Source organism: Quercus robur, chromosome 4, assembly GCF_932294415.1.
Source record: "Quercus robur chromosome 4, dhQueRobu3.1, whole genome shotgun sequence".
NCBI classification, from domain to species: domain Eukaryota; kingdom Viridiplantae; phylum Streptophyta; class Magnoliopsida; order Fagales; family Fagaceae; genus Quercus; species Quercus robur.
In genome coordinates, this window is record NC_065537.1 from 15815208 (window position 1) to 15822366 (window position 7159).

General features: G+C 31.0%; 1 non-coding gene across 1 annotated transcript; it reads right to left on the reverse strand.

Annotated features, from left to right (window-relative positions):
- Nucleotides 1-5466: 5466 nt before the first annotated feature.
- LOC126724609 (small nucleolar RNA snoR53Y) lies at nt 5467-5552 on the reverse strand. Its single transcript, XR_007655052.1, has one exon. It is a non-coding gene; the product is annotated as a small nucleolar RNA snoR53Y (small nucleolar RNA).
- Nucleotides 5553-7159: the final 1607 nt, after the last annotated feature.

Below are 7159 nucleotides of genomic sequence, written 5' to 3' on the forward strand. Positions count from 1 at the left end.
AATAATTTTTTTTCATTTTCCTATAAAAAAATTTTAAAAAAAATTACCAAAATAATTCAATAATGTACGCCTTTTATATTATATATAAGCAATAGAGGTGTGTGTGCGCGCGCGTGTTTAGTTAGATTGTTTCTCAAAGTAGGTTCAAGTAAGCTCAATTGATAAAGTCTCTGATCATTGAATAAAAGATTTAGAATTCAATCCCCACCTACACCAAAAACCAATTGATATCTTGGTCTAATGATAAGGAGTTATCATCAAGAGCGGATGTCATAAATTGAAACAATTTCAAAAAAAAAAAAAAAAGTTTTTTTCTCAAAAAAAATATATATATACACACACTAGCAATGAGGTTTTCTTTTTATAGTGTTATAATTTTTCATTTAAAAAAAAAATTGTTAAGTTTGTTTTTAAGATATAGATTAGTAGAAGAATATCCTATTTTGTAAGCATTTTAAGTGCAGTTAGAGATATATTTTTATCAAATTGTTCTCAAGTTTTTTTCCATAAAGTTTAAGATATTTCTAAACCACATAAAAGTTCAATCCAAAATGGGGAATCCACTTATATGATTCAAAAATACTATCTATAAAATGATTTCCTTCTTTGGATTGGACTTTTATGTGATCCAAAATTACTCCTAAATCTTAGGTTTAACGGTAAAAAACTTGAGGATAATCCGGTAAAAATATTTCTCCAACTCTACTTAAAATGCTTAAAAAATAAGAAACTCTCCTACTAATCCACTTAAATTATTCAAAATTTAAAATTAAAATAAATAAATAAATTATGACACAAGCCCTAATATATATATATATATATATATATTGCTATATATCATGCGTATGTTAAATCAGCCACTAGTATTGGCGCACCCAGAAAGGCGCCGCCAATCAAAACAAAACGAATCTGCATACAAAATCCTCCACGTCATCGACTTTTGACCGCAGCCCACTCTGATTCAATCATCATCTATTATCTTTCTTTATCCTCTGGATATGTAAAAAAAAAATGTTAAATGTAAAATAAATAGTATCAATATAAATTTACATGATTACTGCAACAACTATATATTTTTAAACAATTTTACATGAACTGGTGTGAGTGTATTTTAGGCTTAATTGGGGAAAACATTATATTTTTATATTGAGTGCGCTTAATTATACCCAAAAAAAAAAAAGTCAAAAAATTAATCACTTTTTCATGTTCCTATAAAAATAATTCCAAAATAATTTTTTTTCATTTTCCTATAAAAAAATTTAAAAAAAAATTACCAAAATAATTCAATAATGTACGCCTTTTATATTATATATAAGCAATAGAGGTGTGTGTGCGCGCGCGTGTTTAGTTAGATTGTTTCTCAAAGTAGGTTCAAGTTAGCTCAACTGATAAAGTCTCTGATCATTGAATAAAAGATTTAGAATTCAATCCCCACCTACACCAAAAACCAATTGGTATCTTGGTCTAATGATAAGGAGTTATCATCAAGAGCGGATGTCATAAATTGAAACTATTTCAAAAAAAAAAAGTTTTTTTCTCAAAAAAAATATATATATACACACACTAGCTATGAGGTTTTCTTTTTATAGTGTTATAATTTTTCATTTAAAAAAAAATTGTTAAGTTTGTTTTTAAGATATAGATTAGTGAAGAATACCCTATTTTGTAAGCATTTTAAGTGCAGTTAGAGATATATTTTTATCAAATTGTTTTCAAGTTTTTTTCCATAAAGTTTAAGATATTTCTAAACCACATAAAAGTTCAATCCAAAATGGGGAATCCATTTATATGATTCAAAAATACTATCTATAAAATGATTTCCTTCTTTGGATTGGACTTTTATGTGATCCAGAATTACTCCTAAATCTTAGGTTTAACGGTAAAATACTTGAGGATAATCCGGTAAAAATATTTCTCCAACTCTACTTAAAATACTTAAAAAATAAGACACTCTCCTACTAATCCACTTAAATTATTCAAAATTTAAAATTAAAATAAATAAATAAATTATGACAGAAGTCCTAAAATATATATATATATATATATATATTGCTATATATCATGCGTTTGTTAAATCAGCCACTAGTATTGGCGCACCCAGAAAGGCGCCGCCAATCAAAACAAAACGAATCTGCATACAAAATCCTCCACATCATCGACTTTTGACCGCAGCCCACTCTGATTCAATCATCATCTATTATCTTTCTTTATCCTTTGGATATGTAAAAAAAAATGTTAAATGTAAAATAAATAGTATCAATGTAAATTTACATGATTACTGCAACAACTATATATTTTTACACAATTTTACATGAACTGGTGTGAGTGTATTTTAGGCTTAATTGGGGAAAACATTATATTTTTATATTGAGTGCGCTTAATTATACCCAAAAAAAAATGTCAAAAAATTAATCACTTTTTCATGTTCCTATAAAAATAATTCCAAAATAATTTTTTTTTCATTTTCCTATAAAAAAAAATTACTAAAATAATTCAATAATGTATGCCTTTTATATTATATATAAGCAATAGAGGTGCGTGTGCGCGCGCGTGTTTAGTTAGATTGTTTCTCAAAGTAGGTTCAAGTTAGCTCAACTGATAAAGTCTCTGATCATTGAATAAAAGATTTAGAATTCAATCCCCACCTACACCAAAAACCAATTGGTATCTTGGTCTAATGATAAGGAGTTATCATCAAGAGCGGATGTCATAAATTGAAGCTATTTCAACAAAAAAAAGTTTTTTTCTCAAAAAAAATATATATATACACACACTAGCAATGAGGTTTTCTTTGTATAGTGTTATAATTTTTCATTTTAAAAAAAAAAATTTGTTAAGTTTGTTTTGAAGATATAGATTAGTAGAAGAATATTCTATTTTGTAAGCATTTTAAGTGTAGTTAGAGATATATTTTTATCAGATTGTTCTCAAGTTTTTTTCCATAAAGTTTAAGATATTTCTAAACCACATAAAAGTTCAATCCAAAAGGGGGAATCCACTTATATGATTCAAAAATACTATCTATAAAATGATTTCATTCTTTGGATTGGACTTTTATGTGATCCAAAATTACTCCTAAATCTTAGGTTTAACGGTAAAAAACTTAAGGATAATCCGGTAAAAATATTTCTCCAACTCTACTTAAAATGCTTAAAAAATAAGACACTCTCCTACTAATCCACTTAAATTATTCAAAATTTAAAATTAAAATAAATAAATAAATTATGACACAAGCCCTAAAATATATATATATATATATATATTGCTATATATCATGCTTTTGTTAAATCAGCCACTAGTATTGGCGCACCCAGAAAGGCGTCACCAATCAAAACAAAAAGAATCTGCATACAAAAGCCTTCACGTCATCGACTTTTGACCGCAGCCCATTCTGATTCAATCGTCATCTATTATCTTTCTTTGTCCTCTGGATATGTAAAAAAGAAATATTAAATGCAAAATAAATAGTATCAATGTAAATTTACACGATTACTGCAACAATTATATATTTTTACACAATTTTACATGAACTGATGTGAGTGTATTTTAGGCTTAATTGGGGAAAACATTAGATTTTTATATTGAGTGCGCTTAATTATACAAAAAAAAATGTCAAAAAATTAATCACTTTTTCATGTTCCTATAAAAATAATTCCAAAATAAATTTTTTTCATTTTCCTATAAAAAAATTTTAAAAAAAATTACCAAAATAATTCAATAATGTATGCCTTTTATATTATATATAAGCAATAGAGGTGTGTGTGCGCACGCGTGTTTAGTTAGATTGTTTCTCAAAATAGGTTCAAGTTAGCTCAACTGGTAAAGTCTCTAATCATTGAATAAAAGATTTAGAATTCAATCCCCACCTACACCAAAAACCAATTGGTATCTTAGTCTAATGATAAGGAGTTATCATCAAGAGCGGATGTCATAAATTGATACTATTTCCAAAAAAAAAAAGTTTTTTTCTCAAAAAAAATATATATATACAGTATACACACACTAGCAATGAGGTTTTCTTTGTATGGTGTTATAATTTTTCATTTTTAAAAAAAAAAATTTAAGTTTGTTTTGAAGATATAGATTAATAGAAGAGTATCCTATTTTGTAAGCATTTTAAGTGAAGTTAGAAATATATTTTTATCGGATTGTTCTCAAGTTTTTTTTCCATAAAGTTTAAGATATTTCTAAACCACATAAAATTCCAATCCAAAGAGAGGAATCCACTTATATGGTTCAAAAATACTATCTATAAAAAGATTCCCTTCTTTGGATTGGACTTTTATGTGGTGCAGAATTACTCTTAAATCTTAGGTTTAACGGTAAAAAACTTGAGGACAATCCGATAAAAATAGATCTCCAACTCTACTTAAAATGCTTAAAAAATAAAGACACCTTCCTACTAATTCACTTAAATTATTCAAAATTTAAAATTAAAATAAATAAATAAATTATGACACAAGCCCAAAAAAAAAAAATATATATATATATATATATATATATATTGCTATATATCATGCGTTTGTTAAATCAGCCACTAGTATTGGCGCACCCAGAAAGGCGCCGCCAATCAAAACAAAACGAATCTGCATACTAAAGCCTACACGTCATCGACTTTTGACCGCAGCCCACTCTGATTCAATCATCATCTATTATCTTTCTTTATCCTCTGGATATGTAAAAAAAATATATTAAATGCAAAATAAATAGTATCAATGTAAATTTACACGATTACTGCAATAATTATATATTTTTACACAATTTTACATGAACTGATGTGAGTGTATTTTAGGCTTAATTGGGGAAAACATTATATTTTTATATTGAGTGCACTTAATTATACAAAAAAAAAAAAATGGCGTTTCGCTTCAGCTTGCCAAATTTCATGCAATTTCGACTCTGTCACACATGATTTCTACTAGTGCCTTTTGCCTTATGCGTTGATTTCAAGCGCGCATGAGAGTCCAAAAAAGGCCATGAAGGTCTGTTCTACATCAACAATGAAATTTAGAATCCAATTGTTAAATCTATATTTAAAAGAAAAAAAAAATGGCAAAGGATTGGGTAAGGGGCCAAGGCTTGTCTAGTGGCTCATTGTTGTGGAGTCCCAATCTTCAACATTTGTCAAAATTAACACCAAAATTGTTGTAACAGCTGTTAAGGCTGTTGACGCACAACTACTGTTGCTCAGGTAGCGTTTGTTTAGGAGGAACGGGGGCAGGATGTAAGAGTTTAGCATTTGCTAGCCAGCCAACAAGGAAGACTCAGACCTTATTAACTTGTCTATTTTCCATTGATGATTTCTCATTGGTCTGCACATTACACAAAAAGTCTCACTGTGGGTTCACAACAACAGAAAAACAATGGCATTCAGGCTTTGCAGCTTTCCAAAATGTTAAAGCAATGCATTTGCACTAGAAGTTCAATATGGTTCTAAAAATTCTACGATTTGTCAATTTACACTCTCGTTCCCTCAGCAAATGGATGAAAAAAGGATCAATCACAGACTCATCAGCATTAGCATGGTTTCATACTGAAGCATCATAGGGAAACACTATTCTGTAACTCAATGGCATAGAGAGCTAGAAAAATAACTAGTTCCTTTGCAAGAACAAGAACAATCAACACCCAGAAACACAGTGAAATTTCAGCAAAAATATACATTTGGTTCTTAAAATTTGGGTCAATTTTTATTTATCCCTGAAATTTATAAAATTGATTTTAGTCCTCAAAAAAGTTAAAACAAACCAAGTTAGTCCTCCTGTTCATTCGCTGTTATAATTCTTGCTTAGGTCGCTAACATAGCGTTGAGTGGCATTTGACAAAAGCAAGGCAAACAATGTGGTTTGCCAAGTGTTTTCCCCCAATTTATCAAAAAAATAAAGTCTCCATTCTTGCGCAAAAAAAAAAAAAAAAAAGAAGATTGTATCAAATAATATCAGGTCATCAATATTAAAACCCAATAAATGAGAGCATGTGTATAAAAATAACTACCCACAAACAAATATCTTTTATTTGTTTGTGGGGTAGTAGTTATTTATTACTGGCATATTTCACACGTATTGAATTTTGATACTGTTAGAGCATCTCCATCCGGAAATGCTATCTCATCCTATTTTACAATCTCAAAAAGTTACTTTACTACTTATACCATACCATTTTCCAATATTTCCAACATCCCAACTTTTATTTTCTAATCCTACTTACTAAAATAATATAAATTATATAATAAAATAATATTTAAAAATTATCTATCCCTTCTCTCTCTCTCTCTCTCTCTCTCTCATCCCTCTCCCTGCCTCTCTCTCCCTGCCTCTCTGAGTCTCTGTTCCTCTCTCAACAACCAAAAAACCCAATCATCACCGACCACCACCACCATTCCTACCACGCCACCATGCCCACCAAAATCCCGCCGGAACCAAAAACCCAAATTAAGGAAAAAAAAAAACCCACCAGATCACTGCCACATCCACCGAGCGGAACCATCGTCGGCGACATCGGTGATCTTGAGCGAAACCATCATCAGCGATCTTGAGCGAAAACATCATCGGCGACATTGGCAACCCACCAATTTCCACCGAGAAACCAATCTGCACCGATCCATACCCACCCCAATTGTACGATCCAGCCACCCTTCTCTCCACCAATCTGCACCGATCCATACCCACCCCAATTGTACGATCCAGCCACCCTTCTCTCCACCAATCCCCACCACACGTCCATCATGATCCCCTCCACTCCAGCGCTCTTCAGCGCCTGCAAACTGCGTTCATCGCTTTCCACCTATTCACCGCGTTGTTCATCGTCACGCTATCCAACAGCATCATCAAGGAGAGATCGGCTCGTGTCACGGAGAGATTGGCTCGGAGTTCCGGCGAGAGCTCTGATGTGGTGCGTGATGCTCAACGCCATGGAGTATCTGAGAGTGTGAATAGAGAAGAGGGAGAAACAGAGGGAAGTGTGAGAGACAGAGAAAGACGGAGAGATAGATGAGAGATGAGAGAGAAAAAAAAAAGCTGAATAAAATATTAATATTATTTTTGGCATAGTGCTACAGTGCCATCTTAGATGTAGGATGGCACTGTAGCACTATGCCAAAAAAATTTGCAATTTCCAACTTTTGGCCTTCCAGCTGCTGGGTGTATTTTGGGCCTTAATG